General features: G+C 45.4%; 1 pseudogene; it reads right to left on the bottom strand.

The window, feature by feature from the left end:
* Positions 1–20,383: 20,383 nt before the first annotated feature.
* Positions 20,384–22,688, bottom strand: LOC142934169 (serine/threonine-protein kinase pim-2-like; annotated as a pseudogene).
* Between the last annotated feature and the right edge of the window lie 754 nt (positions 22,689–23,442).

Below are 23,442 nucleotides of genomic sequence, written 5' to 3' on the forward strand. Positions count from 1 at the left end.
TCCGACTTTGTTTGTTACTACCACGGTGAAAGTGACCTCATCTTACTAATATTTCTGGTACATTTTCATCTTTAAACTGTGAGAACTTTTTGTAGTATAGCGCTACGGTCCTTTGGTTTGCCTGTGTAAGTGAATGTAGCGGCCCTCTGCTGCATAACAGAAAGAATAGCGACAGGCCGACAAACTGCGGTGGAGCAGACAACACCAGGCTTGTGCATGATTGAGTGTGTCCCTGTTGGCGTGTGTGTGTGTTTATACAGACCAAATTCTACGATAAGCCATTGAACAAAAAAAGAAGCTATATTTGCCTGTGGACATACAGTAGTAGAGGTCGGTATCTACTTTAAAAGAATACACCTTTTTGTTAAACTATCAAATTGGTCAACTTTTTAACTAAATACATTACACATGTATGAATGTAAACACCGACCAATCAGAGTTCTTACGTTCTCCTCGTGGTTGCATCCCAGAAATGCTTTGCAGAACGTTGGTGGTGGGGCTTGAACTTTAAAGGGCACTCTTTCGCTATGAAGCGGGTGGATGACGGGACACAAAGTACAGCCAAGGGATCGTTCATACTCGGTTAAGTTTTATCGACACAGGCATTAAAGTTGCATTATTGCAGGATAACACAAGACAGCATTTACACTTTAAACTAAGCAATTTAACAAAGGATCACTCATGTTGACCGAGTGACACACCGTGACTGCCTCTGAGGAGAGACCGTCGTCACTTGTATGATTAACTGTGTCAGAGCTACAAAGACCCGCATTCTAAGTGTGGCCATGTAGAACACGTATTAACAGGTTATCCTTACGATGTGGTCGGATGACCTGTGTTTTGTTTTCAGCATGCTAAACCCTTCAGGTCTTTGAGGGGGGTAGACCTGTGGGCTACTAATGGACCTTTTTAAAGCGCTTCATGTGTTTTCTCTGTGAGGTGCACGCAAATTATTTCACAACGAAAATCAGCCCCGTCTCCTAAAAATGACGTACCCGCACAACGGAACTGCATTGTGAATATTGTGTTGTGGATCATCTTTTGACTTCCCACAGATACGTTTTAAATCAATCTGCAGATGTTGCCTGAACATAACCAAGTGCTTTTGTTGCATCTATGTTTTGTTTTAATTTTATCATCATTTTTAAACCAAACCATGTTTTTACCAAATCGAACAAAGTAGTTTTGTTGCATTTTTTGTTTTGTTTTACGCGAACCACGTGTTTCAAACAAGAAAATGTCTTCCCTTGAACCGTAATGGAGAGTGAAGTTTAGTTATATGGGGATGGTATTTTGCAGGGGACAGTGTTGACAAAAAGACATCGTAGATGACTATTTTTGACTCCTGACTGGAAGTTATTCATCCGATTTCCAGGTGATGATGACTCAACTTAAAGGGTTGATTCACAAGGTGTCAAGTCTTTCTAGGAGCAATATTCAGGTGTTCATGTGGACACTGAACAAGTTTTTCTTGCTGTCATCATTCCTCCTCCTCATTTAACAAATCTCTTCCTTACTTTGCTTCCAATGGAAGTGATGGCGAACATAATCCACACCCATCCCGTGCGAAAATGTTTTCCAAAGTTTATCTGGAGTAATATGATGCTTCAACAGTCAGAGTTTGACAAATCAAGCAAGCTGTTTTCATCCAGCGCTGCAGTAGCTATACCTACGAAATCGATTCGTATGCAATCCACGTAATCGTGAATGACAAAGTATAAAGACATGACAAACCTACACAGGGCGGATGGGAGTGGTGATGGATGGGTCAAACAAAAACGGGTCTTTCACCCAGGAGACAGTTGTTAGTGCCCCGTGTGAAACGAGAAGGCAACGTGGCTTTATTAGTATTTCACAATCTATTTCACAACCTTATCAAGGAGTTTCATTGCCTAAACCTAACCAAGATGTTTCCTGTGAAGACGGAAGTTTATTTTGAAAAGATTGTATGCGTGTAACAGGAAACACTGTTAGGTGAAACACAAATAATAATAGGGAGTTTTTATACTAAAAGATATATTATGACATAAACGTTAGTATACGTTAGGACTGTTGTCCTCCATCATTTTCATTTTCATCCAAAAAGATCAGTTTATTAAGTTAGACGATACACCTTCTATTACTCGGCATATGATCGAGTGTTCGCACTGAGCAAGAGAAGCGAAGGACCTGCTGGGGACACATGGATCACTTTAGTGCGGATGTCAGTCGGCTAGTCATGTGACCTCAAAGGCTGGGTGGGGTTTGAGTGAAAAAGGGTTCTTTGGTAATCATGCGAAAAAACAGAGAGACCCGAGGCACTCTCAAAAATGTTGTTCATTAACTCACAATTATGACTTGCCAAATAATATAAAACCACCTCGATATATGTGTTTGGAGAGCGTTCGTTCCTAACATATCATTTACGTTCTTCTCTGACCTTGTATGGGCATCTCCGCTTTCTCATTTTCACAGTAATTGACAGTTGTGTGGGCGGAGAAGATGTTTCTTCAGCCTGGGATGAAGCCAATCTGCACATAATGACTAATAAAATGTCTGATGAATGGACGTCACGGCAGAAATTAAGCAGACTATCTCCTCTGAAGTGAACTCTTTGGAGACGTGGGGGAGACATTTGTCGCACGAACGCAGAGACAATATCCAGACCTGTGTCTCTCTGTGCTTCCCCTTGCCTCTTCTAAAGACCTTTTTTGGCGTGCAATTATATTGAACAATAGGCCAAAGCCGATGGAGGATGCAACCCGTTACCATGGAAATGATTATGATGGATTTGCGGATAGACAGAGCAGGTAATTGGAAAAAGATTGATGGGTGACAGGGCGAAAGAGAGAGATAGAAAAGGACGGAAAGAGAGAGGGATAAATTACCGAAGCAGCAGTGGGAGGAGAGGAAGCCCTATTACACCCCATCTTTCTGGGATTTACAATTATATAATGATGCATCCTCTCTCTCATCAAGTCAATAGGCAATCACTCTTTCTGGCTATCGGAGTCACACCCTATTCTCTCTTTCCTCCCTGTATCAGAGCGTCTTTTTGTCCCCTCCATATCCTGTTTTTCGCTGTCTCCCCTTCTCTCTCCTGCCTCCAACGAGAAAAGTGGTTCCATTGTGTATATTTCCTCTCATTATCACCCGGCGCAGGAAGGGTAAAGGGTAAAGATACCCCCCGTGTTTAGGCCCACATACATCCACACGGCATGCCAGCGTCCAGGGGGGATGTAAACACGAGGCGTGTTCTCGGCTCGCGGAGGAGCCTTGAGGGAGGAGAGGCTGCTTTACGATTGGAAGGTCACCGTTGAGGATCCACAGGCCGGATTACAAATTCTCGGTGAGGAGGAGGAGGAAAATGAGATTCTCCTCTCCTACCACTTCTATCGACCTGCCCCTGAGCAAGGCAATATAATTCCCAGGTGCAGCGGTGAGTCAGCTCAGTGGGCAAAAAATTGCACACTGTGTTTCCGTTGGGCAGCCCACAGAGAGAAACAAGGAGAAACAACTGAAGGTGGAAAAGATGGCAGTGTAAATAAAGCAAATTATGTAAACCAAACCAACATTCCCGTTAATAAGAAGCACATCACGTTCAGGAACCTTCTGTCTTTGTCAGTAATGCTATTTGACGATACTGGTACTCACAACAAGCTGCAACAAAGCAGCAGAGGTGAACATTCCAGTATTGATGTCAGCGTTTGACCATTTAAATCTTCCTCTAGATGTTGTACTAGAAATATCACTTTGTTATCAGACATTTTAACTTCTCCTCTCAAGCTAAGCTCAGAACAGTGAACAGTATCTTAGTAAACAGGTGAGTACATCAGCTAATGAATTATCAGCGGCTCTGCAGTGGAGAGCACAGGAAGCTGTGCTAATGCTAATGCTAATGCTAGGTGAGCAGGAGCGATGTCAGTCATGTCTTTTCCACTAACCGGTGGTAGAAGAGAACAACGCCTCACGTATGACCGTGATAGCGGCACACAACCAATGCCTCATTTTCACTGCATGGTTTGGCTCCACTCACTTTTGGCACAGGGTCCTTTTCCTGAACTTTCGGTAAACTGCCGTGACTTCATCTTCAACACGACACTCGCTGAATCCTTTCATCGGCAACCAAACATAGGAACATCTGAACGTGTACGGCGTAGTCTATGGCGTAGTTTTTCAGGCTCAAGAGAATAAAAGTGAACGAGTCAGGTTGAGTAGAGCCGTACCGTTCCATGCAGTGGGAATGAGGAAAGATACGGCGACAGCTGTAGCCTCAAAATGTTGTCTCAAAATGTTGTCTCAAATGTCTTTGTTGACTAAAGCTAACAAAATCAATTTGCTAAGATGTCACGAAACAAAAGACTAAAGCTAAATCAAACTAAGCTGCCCAAATGAACCCTGATGTTAAATGGACATAAATGGATGAAAGGTCACATTAGGGATGGATTCATCTTAAGTTCCTCAACTAAATTCGGGTTGAAATTGATTAGACCCAGAATATTCACCATAGCACAATATCAACTTAATATTAAAAGTATTAAAACTAGATTGTGACACAAAGCCCTGCATAAGGCAGGGGCTCAAGATTAGATATAAACGCAGAAGCCACATTAAGGCGTTTTCCAATTTCAGTTAATATTAATCAGTTAATCAAATTACCGCAAACTAATTGCCACGCAGTGAAACTGGGGCTTTTGCGGCCCCTGAGGGTCTGGATTTTCCATGACCGGAGATCGCTGGGTCTACTGAGTCCGACCCGGGTTGGGTGCTGTGTGAGAAGGCTCCACACTGCTGCTGATCCAATATCTTTATATTTCAGTACACAAATTATACATGTTTATTTGTTTTAATAGATATGACAGATTTCTGTCACGTTACACAGATGTTTAAAAAAAAAAGCACCACTCACACATTCCCGCCCACATTCCATGCACACATTCAGCAGTCCGACCACCCACACACATATGCACCCATGTTCTCATTCGTATCACATTGTCATATAATACGAAGGCATGCTCGTTGTTTTTTGTGGCCAACAAAGCCTACCAGGAGTCCAGTGGTACACACACACACACACACACACACACACACACACACACACACACACACACACACACACACACACACACACACACACACACACACACACACACACACACACACACACACACACACACACACACACACACACACACACACACACACACTCCTCCGGGGACAAGAGTCATGTCCTGAAGAGTGAGAGAGAAATAGAAATAGATCTGTGTGCAGCCGGTGAGAGTAAGGAGAAAAACATAGCTCCGGCACAGTGTGAAGACATTCAATAGCCAGACAATGTGTGTGTTGGCCTTGACACACAGCCACATGCGCACACACTTTTTGTCTCCCAGAATCCTGCTAACCAAAGGGCTGACAGCCACGGAACATGCTTTCCTCACCACGAAACACTCCACTCGAGCACTTCATCACTTGGGGGACAATAGAGCAAAAAATATCCACCTCTCTCTCTCTCTCTCTCTCTCTGCGTTGATGGCTGTAATCATTTTCAATTTATTTTCTACTGCCGTTTTGTCCTTCCGCGCTCCACTGCTTCATTGTACACTGATATAAAGGCTGCAAATGAAGAGGCTGGAGGGGAGAATGGATCTGTGTGTGCATGTTACTGTGTTTGGTCACATGCAAGGCCTCGTAAACGGCTGACCTGATTTGGAATTAAAGCTCAGTGAATGGTTGGCCACAGTGTCGAGCACTGGTTTTATTCAAGTTTCCAATAATACCCATCCCAGTATCTCATAATATTTCCCAAAATGACAAAAAAATCATCTTTAAAGGAGACATACTCATTTTCAGGTTCATACTTGTATTTTTGGTTTCTACTTTACATGCTTTAAATGGACAGTTTACCCCAACTGTCCATTTTTGTCCTCTTACCTGTAGTGCTATTTATCAATCTAGATTGTTTTGGTGTGAGTTGCTGAGTTTTGAAGATACCGGGCTCTTTCCACAAATCATGACCCAGTTACTGAAGATAATCCCCGGACCTCGTTGTGAGCAGTTTCATGTGGGCACCACAAGCCTAGTGCAATATAGTTCCATTATATCTGAGTGAAGGCAGTCTTCTTTACGGACGATATCTCCGACACTCTGCAACACACACCAAAACTATCTCGACTGATATATTGCACTACAGGTGCAAGAGGAAAAATATACAATTTCGATTTGGGAATGTCCCATCAAGCTGTGACTATACCAGCGAGAAATTATTTTCCGTAATTTGTCACCATCCCACGAAATGAGTCTGACAAACAACCATCTTTCTGCCAGGAGGCCGCTGTTCGTTCCCCATGTGAAACGAGAAGTCAACCGTAACGGCACTTCTGAGTTATTTTAACCCAAGCGACTATCTTTTCCTAAACCTAGCCAAGTAGTTTTGTTCCCTAAACCTAACTAAGTTGTTTCCTGTGAAGATGGAAGTTTATTTTGAAAAGACTGTATGCATGTTACGAGTGGCAGTGGACTGGAGTTGATGGTGTGGATTGTGAAAGGGACTGTTCTTGTAGTGACTGAACTTTGTGCCGTTTTTCTCACCGACGAATCACCAGAAATAATACCTCCCAGGCTATGTACACTGTGGATGTTCTTCAGCAGATTCAGACATTTTGTGGGCAAATAACCAGCTTTCTCCGGCAGAAACCAACATCTGTTAATCAGATTTTTGTCCCCCCCCCCCCCCAACCTTGTTAAGGAAACCCGGTTTCTAATTTACACAGCATCTCAGAAATTAGGTTACCGCCGAAAGCCGAGAATAATCTGATTTCCAGAGTGCACGCAAACGCGGCGAGTGACAAACGCAGATCGGTGCGGCGCATTTTGTCAGCCTGACACAGAGGTGATGATTAAGACTGAGGTGTCAACAGGCTGCGGATTGGCCAGACACGGTTATGTGTGGACAGAGTCTGTGTGTGTGTGTGTGTGTGTGACAAGGGGGAGGGGGAAGTGTGCAATCACCTAACCTATGGCGAACTCATGAGTGTTTACGCCTGAAGACACTTCCTCTCCAAATTGCACGCTGACACACACACACACACACACACACACATTAAGCTGATGAGATGTTTTCTGAAGGGGCTCCTCCTTAGCAGAGGTGGCACAAGCCTTTTAGCAGCTACTTATGACCCTCCATCAATCTACAATACACTCTCACACACAGGCTCCAGGCAACCGGCCCTCTCCCTCCCTCTTTATTCGAAGCTTGATTTTACCCTTTCATCAAGTCTGTCTCTTCCCCTTTTCTCATCTCCACCTTTCTACTCCGCTGGATACTCTTGTTTGTGTCAAATCCAATCCCTCCTTCCCTCCCGGCCTCTCCCTCTATCTCTGCTCCTCCTCACATCTTTGTCTCCTCTCCATTATCCCCTCTCCTGCCTCTTCTCTCCTCCTCTTGTTCTACCTCTTTCACCGCTGACTATATCTCCCCCCCTTTTATTTGCGTCCTTTTCTCGCTGTCCTTCTCCTTCTTAAGTCCTCCCCCTTCGCTCTTTCTCCGTCCCCTATTCTCTGCTCTCTTTACAGCTCTCTACTGCGCTTGCTCTCTTCTCCTTCTTCTTCTTCTTCTTCTTCTCGTCTCCTTCCGCGACCTCTCACCCTCTGTTTTACCGTCGCCTTTCTCTCGCCCCTTTTCTCTTTTCGCTGCCCTTTTCTCCTTCACTCTGGGTGTCGGGGGCTTTGTGGAGGCTCTCAGCCCCCAGTGGGACATCCAGCGGGAGAGAGAGCTGGAAAAGCAAACTGTGGGGCATCTGAGGGAGGGGAGAAGATGGGAAGGAAAGAAACAAAGGCGGGAAAAGGAGGAAAGGAGATAAACCAAATGCTTGTGTGGTCATGTTAAGCAAAAAAGTGCCCCCCCCCCCGCAGGTTTTTACTGGACCACTTAATATCTTTCCAGCACCGTCTTTAAAAATCATAACACATGCCAAAATTACAAGTCTGCATACAGAGAGGGACTTGATTAGTTTCCAACAAGCTACTGGTGTTTAGCCTAATTTAATGCAGTATACCCTTTGGCTGAATTTTCCTTTGCTCATAAGAAACCCATACGGGGCCCATATAGTCAGCCCACATCTATATGACATGTGGGACCCATTGGACCCATATGGACATCACACTGTGAACCCAGTTTAAGCCCGTTCCCAGGCCTCATTTACTCCTTATAGAGCCCAACGTGTTGGCGGAGTAATGTGCCAAGTGTGGACTTGATTTTTATTCTGTATGTGATACAAGAACAGATACCAATTAAGCAGATATAGGTTGTATATGCAGTAAAATAAAATAAGTCTGTGAATAATAAATACCATGCAACATCACTGTGGTTAGATTCGGAGTGGTCCATTTAATCACAAAAAATGGCTCCCAAAAGACGACCCGTTTAGCCATTACTTTCCCCAGGAATTATGTTGCTTGATTTCACATGAATGAATGGCTGAGAGGTTTGTATTTAACACTTTGTGTTTTGTCTGTTTCCCTTTTCTGTTGAAAAATTGTGGGTTTTGAGGCACTGATGGCCTTTCAATGTCATTTATAAATGCTTTATAACGCATAGATAGTCCTCACTTTAGATGAGGTCACGCAAAACACTTTACTAACGAGTAGTAACTACCTTAATTAATCATGAATTAACCATGAATTGCAGTATTAATACGCTTTTATAAAGCATATATTAACATAGTCCCTAACCATAAATCATTATATATATATAAATGTATGAATAATGTACATCTAAATGCGTTCTTAATCATTTACTAACACTTTATAAATGATTGTATTAATCATCTACAACTCCTTAATAATTGGTTTGTAATATATATAATACTTAATTTACAAATGGGAATCCATCATTTATAAAGTATGAAAACACAATAATGAAACACATAGACGAGCTTATTAATGAAGAATAAAACATTTATAACTGTTATGAATAGCATACTAATGAGTGTTAATATAGGAACAATGCTTTATAAATGATGAATTAAGTGTTTACTCATACTTAACTAATGCTTCATAGTGTGTAGCTATTATAAAGTGTTACCCTGCCAAGTGCCCCGTAAACCATTTTGCCATACCTTAATCATAGTTATTTTTTCCTGTTATGGTTTGTTGTTTTGCCACAACTTCAAACCATTCTGATTTATAAAGGTACTGTAAATTATTTGAAAAATGTTAAGGGCCCATAGGTAGCCTTGAGATTTAAGGTGCTGTGGATGAACAGCAATGTTCTATTCCTACTCGGGACATTTTGTTGTGTGTCGTTCCCCATTTCTGTCCCCTTATATCATTGCTATCGTCTCTTGATTGTCAAATCTTTGATAAAGGTATACAAATACCAAAAGTATCCCACTATAAAACAAAATGAAACATCATGCTGCTACATAACCAATGCCTTGAAAACATTCTACTCCAGCAAAACTTCAACTAAATAACTTTACTCTTAATGTCACGGGGCATGATGAGGACTCAAACGCAGACAGTCAGGTGTAGTGAAAAAATAAGGTTTTTAATCAACCAAAAACAAAACAGGGAATCCAGGGACAAGACAAAAGAAGAGGGGGAAAATCCGGCAGGAAAAGGCAGAACAGGCAGACTGGAAAACCGGGAACAGGACGAGCAAAACGGGCGGGTTGGACGGAAAACAAACACAATGATCTGGCAGTGAGTGAGTGAAAGACAGGGGTTTAAATAGTGACTAGGCAGAGTGAACAGGTGAGAGTAATGAGCTGATGAGGTGAGTGTGACTGGCAGGTGCACTGAATGAACTGATTAGGTGAGTGAGGAGCTACAGAAAGAAACAGACACAGAACACACAGGGCAAAGCCTGATCGTGACAGTACCCCCCCTCCAAGGGACGGATTCCAGACGTCCAAAAAGAAAAAAACAAAAACATGAACATCTTCCAAGGGAGGGCGGTGGGGGCCCGGAGGAGGGTTATAACTCCTCCGAGGCCGAGAGTCAGAGTCCACAACCGGGTGGGTGGAGGGTGTCCGGAGGAGGGATGGCCGGCCTGGCAGACTGGGGAGACTGAGGGTCCGGGGGTCGGAACTCTAGAGACTGAGGGTCCGGGGGTCGGAACTCGAGAGACTGGGGGTCCGGGGGTCGGAACTCGAGAGACTGGGGGTCCGGGGGTCGGAACTCGAGAGACTGGGGGTCCGGGGGTCGGAACTCGAGAGACTGGGGGTCCGGGGGTCGGAACTCGAGAGACTGGGGGTCCGGGGGTCGGAACTCGAGAGACTGGGAACCAGGAGGGGGTCGGAACTCGAGAGACTGGGAACCAGGAGGGGGTCGGAACTCGAGAGACTGGGAACCAGGAGGGGGTCGGAACTCGAGAGACTGGGAACCAGGAGGGGGTCGGAACTCGAGAGACTGGGAACCAGGAGGGGAACTGCACTCGAGAGACTGGGAACCAGGAGGGGAACTGCACTCGAGAGACTGGGAACCAGGAGGGGAACTGCACTCGAGAGACTGGGAACCAGGAGGGGAACTGCACTCGAGAGACTGGGAACCAGGAGGGGAACTGCACTCGAGAGACTGGGAACCAGGAGGGGAACTGCACTCGAGAGACTGGGAACCAGGAGGGGAACTGCACTCGAGAGACTGGGAACCAGGAGGGGAACTGCACTCGAGAGACTGGGAACCAGGAGGGGAACTGCACTCGAGAGACTGGGAACCAGGAGGGGAACTGCACTCGAGAGACTGGGAACCAGGAGGGGAACTGCACTCGAGAGACTGGGAACCAGGAGGGGAACTGCACTCGAGATCGGACGGGGAACAGGGCTCCAGGGGCTGGAGATCAGACGGGGAACAGGGCTCCAGGGGCTGGAGATCAGACGGGGAACAGGGCTCCAGGGGCTGGAGATCAGACGGGGAACAGGGCTCCAGGGGCTGGAGATCAGACGGGGAACAGGTCTCCAGGGGCTGGAGATCAGACGGGGAACAGGTCTCCAGGGGCTGGAGATGAGGCTCTGGGCAACCGGAGTCCATAGACTGGGGCTCAGGGGGATAAAGGGCTGGAGGTCGTTGCAGCGCGGAGGCGGCAGCGGCCGGGACTGGAGGTCGCTGCGGTTCGGAGACGGCGGCGGCCGGGACCGGAGATCGCTGCGGTTCGGCGGCGGCCGGGACCGGAGGTCGCTGCGGTTCGGCGGCGGCCGGGACCGGAGGTCGCTGCGGTTCGGCGGCGGCCGGGACCGGAGGTCGCTGCGGTTCGGCGGCGGCCGGGACCGGAGGTCGCTGCGGTTCGGCGGCGGCCGGGACCGGAGGTCGCTGCGGTTCGGCGGCGGCCGGGACCGGAGGTCGCTGCGGTTCGGAGACGGCCGGGACCGGAGGTCGCTGCGGTTCGGAGACGGCGGCGGCCCGGACCGGAGGTCGCTGCGGTTCGGAGACGGCGGCGGCCCGGACCGGAGGTCGCTGCGGTTCGGAGACGGCGGCGGCCCGGACTGGAGGTCGCTGCGGTTCGGAGATGGCGGCGGCCCGGACTGGAGGTCGCTGCGGTTCGGAGACGGCGGCGGCCCGGACTGGAGGTCGCTGTGGTTCGGAGACGGCGGCGGCCCGGACTGGGGATAGCTGCTGCTCCGAGGCGACAGCTGGAGTCGGCTGGATCGCCGACCGGACACAGGGATCTGGAGTCGGTCGAACCGCCGACCTGACACGGGGAGCTGGAGTCGGCTGTGGCCCAGCGGGAGAGGGAGTCTGGCCCTTCCTCTGCCTCCTTCGAGGTTTGACCGATATGTCCATTAGGTCACGGTCTGCCTTCTGGACACTTCGAGGTCCTCCAAAGGCCAGACGGGTTCCCATGAATTGTTCATACCAGTCGGGAAGACGACACTCCATACTGTGGTCTGCTGAGTCCATCTTGGGCCAGATCATTCTGTCACGGGGCATGATGAGGACTCAAACGCAGACAGTCAGGTGTAGTGAAAAAATAAGGTTTTTAATCAACCAAAAACAAAACAGGGAATCCAGGGACAAGACAAAAGAAGAGGGGGAAAATCCGGCAGGAAAAGGCAGAACAGGCAGACTGGAAAACCGGGAACAGGACGAGCAAAACGGGCGGGTTGGACGGAAAACAAACACAATGATCTGGCAGTGAGTGAGTGAAAGACAGGGGTTTAAATAGTGACCAGGCAGAGTGAACAGGTGAGAGTAATGAGCTGATGAGGTGAGTGTGACTGGCAGGTGCACTGAATGAACTGATTAGGTGAGTGAGGAGCTACAGAAAGAAACAGACACAGAACACACAGGGCAAAGCCTGATCGTGACACTTAAAATAAATTGCTTTGAACTGAATCTAGGTGGAATCTTGTTGCCTTTAATTAGAGATAGAAAAGGCATTTCATTTAAGCCAGTATTGTGGTGTCAACTCACCAGACAATACCGTGTAGACGAAACTAAAACTGAAGTTCCGATACGGAACGTAAAATAAAATGCCAAGCAAGTTTTTACCTCTGATTTCAGCCCTGCTCTCGGCTCCGTTCACTCTAATTGGACTCCCATCTAATGAGAGAGAGGGTTACATTTGAAATTGCTGACATTACTTCAAAGCTACAGAAATCAGTGTCTTCTATCCTGTCTCTCTAACCCCAACCCCCCTCCAACTCTCTCTTTGCTGCCCATTTCTTTCTCTGTATGGGCTCATTGGGCCCTGATTGGAGTGTGTGTGTGTGTGTGTGTGGGTGTGTTTCTGATGTATCTAATGGTGATAAGGGGTGATTTGAAGTGTGTGTGTGTGTGTGTGTACGTGTGTGCATGTGTTTGTTCGGACATGATTTCACACCCAGCAGCCTTATGGTCTCATCAGCCACCACATCGGCCAAATGGCTTGTGTGAGTTGGAGAAATTGCTGGTTGCCTGGTGTGTTTGTGTGTGCGCTACGGTGCTCACATTAGCCGACGCTGTGCTTGCTTGAAAGCATCCTTCTGTTTGTGTGTGTTTGTGATTATTTGTGTGTGTGTGTGTCGTGTTGTTCCTCGCTCCCTCATTTGCATGTTCAAACAGGATTAAGTGTATTGAGAGAATCAGCAATAAACAGTTCTTTGACAGGAGACAAATACAGCAGATTAGCATTGCAGATCAGATAACGCCAAGAGGGGAAGCTAGCTCTCACTCTGTTAACATCTTTGTTGTGTGTGTGTGTGTGTGTGTGTGTGTGTGTGTGTGTGTGTGTGTGTGTGTGTGTGTCTGACCAAAGTAAAGCTGGAGTTTCTCCTCTGTGTCGTAACTATGAAGGTGACCGTCGGTGACGTGAACCTCCTCTGCGACTGCAGAAGCAGGAAGTACCATGTGGAGACCACTTGAACTGTGATTGGCCAGCTTGAGCTTCTACAGTTATTTTTTCTGCTGATGATTGTTGATAGTGAAGACAACATAAGCAGGCTTAGGCCCTGTCCACATTACTCCGTTTTTACTCCGTATTTGCTACGTTTACACTGAGCGGCCACACTACGCCGGAGTTTTGGAGCACCCTAAATGGAGGAATCTGAAAACTCCGCCGAGGTTGGAGGTATTTGAGAACTCCGGGGTTGCGTTTGCGTGTGGACGGTCGGATACGGATGTGCTTAGAAAAAATTACGCCCACACCCGTGTTCGCTACTGGATTGGTTATTGGCAACCATGACGTCTCCGTCCCTGATTCGTCACACTCACTATCACGTGACCCGTACCCGGAAGAAAACAAACTGGGCTACCAGCGATTCATTTCAACATGGATAACTAATTGCAAGCGTTGCTGCTAGCACAACAGCTAGCAGCAGCTAGCAGCTGTTGTGCAGTAAAAGTCTGCATATCTGTGAAGGAAGCAGCTGTTATTGGAGTGATTAGCGAGCGGCGTGACCGGCATCAGCCCTATGGAGCAGCTCGTTGTTTTTAGATTCTAATGAGAAGACACGCTGCATTAACGTTTTACTTCTTCCGTTTGGTAGCCTTGAGAGACCTTAGTCTGTAAGTATGTATTTATGAAGCATGAAAAGAGGTACGTAGATATATTCTATTCGCGTGTTTAGTATAACATTTGTGTTGTATTAAATGCTAATCGCGGTTAGCATTTCTCCATTGGCGGTAATGTTAAAATTAGCTTAGAAGACGCAGATCAACTCGAGAATGATGCTGAAACTCCCGTGTGGACGGAGATCGTTTCTATTTGACAAATCTGCATCCAAGGAGAAACGGGGTAATGTGGACAGGGCCTTAGTTATCTTCTCCTTTCCAATGGTGCAAGATGAATCCCTACCTAGCAAAGCCATTTCCTCGGCAAACCTCGCCATCGTTGCTCTATATCATTAAGTGATATTATGTACGTTTGGTGTGTCAATGCAAGTCTTAATATGTCTCAATGTAATGAACACACTGGACAACTGCTTCCACAGGCTGAGTAGCACTCCTCCAGACACGACAAATCATGAAATGCCCTTTTAATCATTTTTCTGTCATTACTATGAAACTGGCGTAAGACACACATCGTGGCATCTCATTGGTGGTAAGTCTAACAAACCACTCTGTGGGCTTTCTAAAGACAGACAAATGACCACGTTTAAACAAAGAGTTATTAACCAATCAGAGCTGTGAAATTAATTTTCTCTGTTTGGTCATCTGGAAAATGATATCTGACAAGCAGTGGAATTGAGTGTGTCTGTGTGTGTCTCTGTGTGTGTCTCTGTGTGTGCTGTATACACACTGACACATGGCTTGTTGCCTGTGCTTGCATGAAAGGACATCCACATGTTTGTGTATGCAAATGCCTCGGTGTTTGTGTGTTCTCGTTTGGGAGTTCTCTCAGGTCCACCTGACGATGTTTCATCATCACCGAGGCCGGCTGTAAATTAATGATCATGCTCATCATACAACATTTATTAAGAGAACAGGCTCACACACCTTAGACTCTCTGTTGCTTTGATACACACTCTCCCTCCAAGTTCTTCAAAGAATAAATATCAACATTGAATGTTTGATAGACCACACTTCAACGCTGTTTAAACTCATTTAAGTACTAAAGCCTCTCCAAGACGGGATTGTAACCATAACCCAACAGTACACATTGAAACCATCCATCCATCCATCCATTTTCCTCCGCTTATCCGGGGTCGGGTCGCGGTGGCAGCAGGCCAAGCAGGCTGACCCAGACTTCCCTCTCACCAGCAACATGTTCCAGCTCATTCTGGGGGATCCTGAGGCGTTCCCAGGCCAGCTGGGAGATGTAATCTCTCCAGCGTGTTCTGTGTTCGAGTCTCTTCCCAGTTGGATGTGCCTGGAAAACCTCCAGTGGGAGGCGTCCAGGAGGCATCCTAATTAGATGCCCGAACCACCTTAGCCGATTCCTTTCGACATTGAAACCATTTAGATATAATTCCATAAAACTTACAGCCAATAAGCAGACATGTTTTGTTCATACTTAATAAAGTATGACATACGAAGCATTTTAAAGCAATACAACAATCAGAAAAGTCTGTAATCCACAATAAAAAATGAAAAAAGCAGAACCAAACTACAATCTCCTCGTATAAAACCTTTTGAACACTGTTGGTTTTCAAATTTTGTAACCTTTCAATAACATAGTAAATCGAAGTAAATTCTTTCAAATGGCGAGCAGAGGGCGACTCCTCTGGTTGCAAAAAGAAGTCAGATTGTATAGAAGTCTATGAGAAAATGACTCTTGATTTAGTCCCTCAGTAAACATTGTAAACATGAGTTTATGGTCTCAATCTCTAGTTTCAAGTCTTTGTGAGCTCATTTTGCAGCAGTTGCACATGTCAGCGCCTTTGTGCTAGCTTGAATTCTGTACATGCTTCCAGTTTTTTAAAATTTGTTAATCATTAGTTCATTTTTTGTCACTAGGGGGCACTAGAACAAGCTGTACATGCCGCATGTAACATATTATCACCTTGTGAAGTTGTTTTAAATGTGTTAGCATGCAGATCCAGCACATGCATCAAGCAGCTTTAGAAGTGTTATCTGGAGACATATTTCTGTTTATGACTTGATTCATGTAAGTCCAATATAAAACTCATCAGTTCTGTATCTGGCTCTTGGCTGCTTAAAACCCCACCATGTTGACCAGCTAGCTAATTGCCAAAGTTGACTGCCAGCTGCTGCTGGGCAGGTGAAGATACCCCAAAAAGCTGCCAACTGCAGCCGGAAACAAGGTTGATGAGAGTTGAATATGCAAGCTGGAAAACCAAAAGAATCGCTGAAAGGTGATAAAAAGCTCTGTAGATCCGAGGAGACCAAATAAAAGTAATTTTCTCATATGAACTCCGGACAATGTGCGGAGAATCAAGTTTCCCTTTCGCACATGTAGCCCACAACAGGAGATTGTTGGTGTCAGGGGGACGTATTCTCACCCAATGGAAATTCTGGAAGTTTTGTTTAGACAGGGAGTGGAGCCTGGGTAGAGTTTGCAGGAGGCAGGACATGACGCGGATTTCACCACGGTCACGGAGGCTGTACGTAATGTGGTCATAAACAACAGTCTCTTGCCGTTCCTTAAATTTCTGACGATTTTGGCGTCAGCCCTTACCGACAGAATGTTCCCCGAATCTCGACACCGTTGAGATTTTCGTGTTCGTGTTCCCTTCTTCACCCTCGGAGTTTCCTCAGGGTTTGTGCCAGTCGCATGATAGAAACGTGATCAACACACCTGCCGTGAATTCTCCGGGCAATGACTCCGAGCTATACGCATGATATTCAATTGGACATTACGAAGACTTTGTACCTGGAGCTGGCTGGGTAAAGTCTGTTTCACGTCCAGTCTGAATGATTCGGACAACATTCCCATTACACTATTCATTTTAATCCTCGTTATGAAAATATTGACTACTTCGGCTTTTTAATACACCATTGGAAATATCCCTGGGGTGGGTTGTCCTGTTCTGCTGGATTGCTGTTTGCGCCCACAGCTGTCACTAACAGGATTTTCTCGATTGATTTTTATTTTCTTGTCACATGCATGGATCCTCCGACACGCTGAGCTCCTGCAATCCCTGATAGTAGATTACTATAGGTTTGTTAAAGAATGTGAAGCCATAAATGTTTGTTGAGTTGGGAAAAAACACAGCCAAACATCTTTATACGATCTGTCCCATGTGAGCCTGACGTTGGACTGTGATGTTCTATGACTTCTTCAATGAGTAAGTCATCACAGGCAGCAGTGAGCATGAAACAGAATGATTTCAGCCGGTAGAATGCAGCTCGCGTTTCAGAGGTTGCCGCGCATATCATACGGGTGCACGGGAGAAAATCCAGCTTTAAACTCTGCATCACCGCCTCGCTGCACCTCTTCACCTCAGCCACCACTCCATCTTCATTGCCCTGAGCCATCATTTTACCCTTAGCCGCCCTCCTCTCCCTGCTCCATCTCACCACCACACTCTATCATCTCCACCCATATAGTCCCCCACTGCCCTCACCATCCTCTTAACGCAGCTAACCATCACACACTCCAAAAGGGATCTTGAGTTGTCGTCCCAGAAGTGTGTGTGTGTATGACACTGTGTGTGTGACAGTGTGTGTGTCTGTGGGGGTGCAGTGATCTATAGGTTCCAGACCACCGCACGCAGTGAAGGTAACCTGGGTGGGGCCACATGCCCGATGCTCCCCCACCCCTACGAAACAAACTCATACATACACACACACACACACACACACACACATGCATGAACACACACTCCATATGAGTCCATGGCGTGGTGAATGTAGCACCAGATGGCTTGCACTCGATCTGAGGAGGTATCTCTGTGACCCTAAACAAACCCAAATGGGAGGTTTTGTGTGTGAGTGGTAGGCAGCAAAGCCTAGATTTCATGTGTTCATTTGAGTGTCTGTAAACATTTTAGCTGGGAATGGTTGGAACTCTCAAAAGAAATGTTGAATGTTTCTTCGGGATGAAAGGTGGAATCGACAGACAAAATGCTTTTAGTGAGGGAGGAAATGGGGGTGTTCAAAAGTAAAAATGCAACCTGATATAACACGATCAGTTTCTGTTTCAACCTTATACTATTGTAGTGTTTTAGCCAAACCATTAGCATGGCTCTAGGGATGGCAATGTAACTATTGAATGGATTGCCGTGAACTTATGTACACACAATCGTGGTCCCCAGAAGAATCCTATATGATTTTGGTGACTCTTTTCCTCAAGAGCCACCACGAGTTTCACATTTTTGTTTTCATGCAAAATACATTGACAATTTCGGGATGGATTCCCATGAAGTTAGTCACAGACATTCATTGTGCCCAGAGGATGAATCCTAAAGACTTTAATGATCCTCTAACTTTTCCTCTGACGCCACCAGCAGGTCAAATTTTTTGCTTATCTTGCAAAATATCTCGAAATCTACTAGACATTCATGTTCCCCAGAAGATGACTCCTAATGTTTTGGTGATTCCCACAATGTTTCCCCATCACCACTACAAGGTTCACATTTGTGGTTTTAAGTAAAGTGTCTCAACAAATTTCGGATGAATTGGTAAACACTCATTGTGCCATGAGGATGAACTAATATGTGCTGTGAACCCATGACTTCTAATCTTAAAATAGAGGACACTTGCTAACCTGACCTGCCAGATGGTGTTACACAGAACCATCTGACAAGCTGTCATTGGAAACTGTTAGGAAAATGGCAGTCACTTAAACATGGCAGGTGATTGGATGAACCATCTGTCAATCAAGCTCTCGTCGAGGACAGTCAGAAGAGGGAAAACGTCTTTTCTATGGAGCCTTCTGTGCCATTCTTTGCTCTTCTTTCAATTAATTAAAACGGAGGCTATTGCAGCATCCACGCTAACCTCTTCTGGAGACGCCATTGTTGTTTCGAACGATCAATCGTCTATCTGTCTCATCTCCCACACACCTAAGCCACGCCCATAGCTGCCAGTAGCTCCTCACAGGACACTGATATAGGTTGTGGTCCGTTTAGAGTAAAATAGACCATAAAGTGGAGTCTGCTTTGGGGCTTGCTCACTGTGATTGACAGGCCGCTGCCGCTACCAGAGCCGTATCCGACATCACTAAGTCACTCCTTCGCATTCCACATATGACATCAGGATGACTACGTCCACTTCTCATATACAGTCTATGTTTAAGACTAAATCTAAAAATAGCTGACAAAATATGCACTCCATGATGGGGCAGTAATTCTGGTTCATTATGGCATTTGAACCCATTTTTGTTCAGTTCAGCGTCAATCTAAACAATGGAAAGGTAGTATATATGTTAATTGAATAATGGATTTCCTCTGCACAGACTGGTGTTCTGTCACAGGAGCCTCCAGACAAAATAATGGTTTTGAGCTGTTTGAGTTTTTGTGTGCAACTCAAGGTTCAGGTCCAGTTCCGAGATGGTTCTTTTTACATTCATTTATTCAGAGTTTGCTCTCTTTCAAGAAACTTAAATTCAATTTCCAAAACATATTTAAAGAGTGAAAATTACAGAAATGAACACACTGATGTCCGGTGTATTTATGCTAATTGAATACGTAGAAAATACTGTATTATATATGGCAATTGTGAGAAGTAGATGTAGGTTGAGTGACTATTTGTTACCTGTCTATAATGCCTTGTGGTTAGGAAGCCGTTAAATAGACAGGGTCATAAAGCCTGGAATACTTTGATAATATTCAGCTGTTGACCTCTTTCACTCTCCAGTTCATGGTTGCTGATTCAGAAGACTTGGCTTTCATTGAAAGCTCTTATTCTAACATGTTGTGTCAGTTGGAATGCTTTTTAGAGGCTTATGATATGACGTTCACATTTTTATTCTGGTTTAAGTCAGAGTTGCCATTAGAGACATTTCGCTCTCACACAGCTTTACCAAAAATAAACACCAGAAGCAAGCAACTCAAAGTCATTTAATATAAGATACAGTGTTGTAACCTTCAAGAGCAATGGTTCCTGAACTAGCCCAAGCTCTCGAAGAGGACGAGGAACAACTCCCAAAATCCCAAACCCATAAGGAAATTGGGAAGAAGACCCGGTAGAGAGACACGAACGGCCGGAGCTTCAACAGGATCCAAAGGTGGGAAAAGATCCAATGTTGTTACTGTCGATAGGTCCACTTGAAATAGGTCCTTTTTGTTGTTGTTTTTTGTCCATATCCCTCCCAGTCATTATTGACCAGTTTCACAGGCACATTTGAGGGGGTGGATCCAGTACGGCGAACACAGCAGACAGATGTGAGGGGGGCTTAAGTGTATCTCAACGGGAACAGAAACTACAGAGTTAACAGGACCCAAAGCAGAAATAGTCAATAATGCTAAAGGACCATATTAAAAAATGCTCTTTCCTGCACTATAGAGATGTGATTCTGTCTTGAGTCTGAGAATGAGGCTGGTGGGTGCAGCCTATCTCTAGGTCTTGCCTGAGCTCTATTTCCGGTTCACAAGCCCAAATATCGTGGAGCGATTAGACGAGGAGGCACAGTATCTGGAAATGAGAAAGAGCCCAGGCCTTGGACAGGTGAAGGATGGGGTTCTCTGAGGGCTGGGCTGAGCTGTAGCTCCTCCAGAGTGGCACGCTTCTTTGGGTCTCTGGCCAGACACATGTGCAGCAACGTCTTTACCTCTGAAAAGCAAGACAGAAAGCAAGACGTCAAATTATCAAGTGGACAGCTGCAGTGATCCCATCAAAGACATATTAAATCTGAAGAACTGATTTGCTTTCATCGTTAACACTTCCTTGCATGAAACCGTGCGTTTGTCTTACCTGTGGACAGTGCACTGTCGATTTTAATGCAGTTTCGGATGAAGGCCGTGGTGGTGAAATGCTCACTTCCACTCGGCAATGAATAGAAGAGCGCGCCCAGCTGCCAAACAGTGGTGGGGCGGGCCCAGTATCTCTGACTGTCAAACCACTCTGGAGGGGCGTACGCAGTGGTACCTGGTACACACAGCGACAGAGGAATGGGAGGAAACAGACAAAGAGATGGAGGAAAAAGAAAGAAAGAGGAAAAGGAGCAACTTTGTTTCAACATGAAAGTCATCATCAGAGATGAGTGAATAGCAGATGCCAGATATCTTACCACTGAAGGAATAGTAAGGCAGCTCCGTGGAGAAGATGCCACAGCCAAAGTCGATCACTCAAACTCTTGGTACATCAGCTTTGAGGTGAATCAGGACATTTTGTAACTTGATGTCCCGGTGAAAGACGCCCTTTGAGTGCATGTTGATGGCTGCGTCCACCACCTGCCTCAGGATCATCTGAGACAGGGACAGAACTGGACTGTAAGGCAGAGTTTTCTTCTTGATAGAATGGAAAAGTCTCTTGAACAGCATATTGTTAACGACATAACGTGTGTAAATTATGGTAAACATATACCAAAGTAAATAAGCAACATGTCATTTTCTAGCGTTGGACTAAATCAAACCAACATATTCAGGAAATCCTCCCCATGTTCCGTACCTTTGCTTCACGTTCATCCAGGGATCCTCTGTGGGCTTGACGATACCTGAAGAGGTTCTTTGAGAGGTTTGGTTTTTCCATGACCAGTATTAACTCCTGGCCCAGCGTGTACCAGTCCAAAAGGGACACTGCAGCAGATTGTCCAACTGATCCTGGTAGATCTGCAGCTTTCAGCATGAAGGCTACCTCAAGAATGATGTCATAAAGTCTCCCATTGCAAGCCTACAGAAAATAAATGCGTACATACCAAGAGGTAAATGACCTGTTGCAACAGCTTTGAGAAGTAGCAACGTATTTGATAATGCAAGTATAAATGGCAATATATGAATATCAGTGTAGTGCTCATTTTTTTCGGTTGGTGGTGAACTGAAAGTAGGAAGATGTCAATGCAAACTAGTTTATATTTTGGGATTATGAATCTCGTTTAAATACGCTGGAACGTGAACTAGTTCATTTACCCTGTGTGAACTAGCCAGCTACTGTGAACTTGAAAAACACTGAATGTCGTTTTGAAGGGACGGCTCAATTATGAGCAGCTGTAACAGTGGTAGCTTGTCTGTGAAAGACATTTTTAAACATTCAGGTTTAAGTTTTCATTTCAACAGTTGGTGTTCAACATCAGTTTAGATTACGCACCACTCGTTCACCCATCACGTCCTTGCTGGGAATGTGTTTGATGGCCACCTGCACGGGTAGAGGTACGAGTGATTTAGTTGGTTTGGTTGCTTCCTGACAATCAGTGAAAGGTATGAGTGTGTCAGCATGTGCTTCTAAGACTTACTGGTAGATAGTCGGCTTACACTGAGCCGAAGCCTCCGGCGCCGATCGGACCGAGCTGATGGTACTTGTTCTCGAAATCAGCTAAACACAAAGATTTTTTTTGAAAGATTTTTAATTACTTTTATATTCGTAAACCTACATTCTTCTGTTTCAACTGCCCTGATATTGTGTCCTAACCTTAACGTGAAGCTTCAGCTTTCTAAATATTTCATGCAATTTTCTCTCCCGCCATTCAATTCAATTCAATTTATTTTTGTCACAAAATCACAAATCACAAATTTTGCCTCAGAGGGCTTTACAATCTGTACACATGCGACATCCTCAGTCCCAGAACCCTCACATCGTAACATCAGCTTACCTCTGCTTGTGTTTGAGGAGGACATCATATAGATGTTCTCCTCCTCGGCTAAGGTGCTGATGTTGTGGCTTACATCGTCAGCGCTCACATCCTCCTTCACTTCAAAGCTGGACCCAGTAGCGCTAAAGTAGGTGCTAGACCTCATCTTCTTTCCAGGTGCCTCACCATCATCACCAACCTTTTTATTTTTATTTGCCACCATGGGAGGATCCTCTGGGGAGATCACGTGGGATCCACTGGTGTCTTTTCTCTGGGCTTTCTCTTGCCGCTCCGGACCCTGGTATCCTCCACTGACACCTCACAGTGTTGTTCAGTGGGGTTGATGAGGTTGCTACATCTTATCCGTTTTCCGGACATCTCGCCATCATCGCCAGCCCTCCTCTTCCTCACACCGACACCCACCTGCACCTTGCTGCGGGGGTCAGCGGAGATGCTGATGTCCTTTTCCATGGGTGATCCTGCAACACCAGCGCATTTAGTTACTAATACTAAGTATGAGTAATGTTGCACATCTGGCTGAAAGTGTTGGGACCTGTCAATGTGTAGTAATTATATTTATATCCTGATATGTTGAAAATAATGGGGACACTGTGTTTTTGTTGATCACTTAAAGTTATTAAAGGCTTTTGTATTGTTATGTCAAAGTAAATACAATTTCTAGCTAGTCACAGCATAGGACCACAGTCCAGATAAGTTTCCAGGACGACTATTAGCTGTAACTTGAGGCTCTTACCTCGCTCTTTCCCGGAGGATGCAGTTACCCACTCTTCTGTAAACTCAGATGACATGGCGTCGTTGAAGTTTCAAACAAATGATTTGAAGATATAAACATCTGCAGATGTCTGATGGAAGTTTACTGATACGTAGTGTGTCTGTGGTCTGAGGTGCAACAAACTGCT

This window comes from Anarhichas minor, unplaced genomic scaffold (assembly GCF_050575085.1).
Source record: "Anarhichas minor isolate MPS153535 unplaced genomic scaffold, ASM5057508v1 ptg000006l, whole genome shotgun sequence".
NCBI classification, from domain to species: domain Eukaryota; kingdom Metazoa; phylum Chordata; class Actinopteri; order Perciformes; family Anarhichadidae; genus Anarhichas; species Anarhichas minor.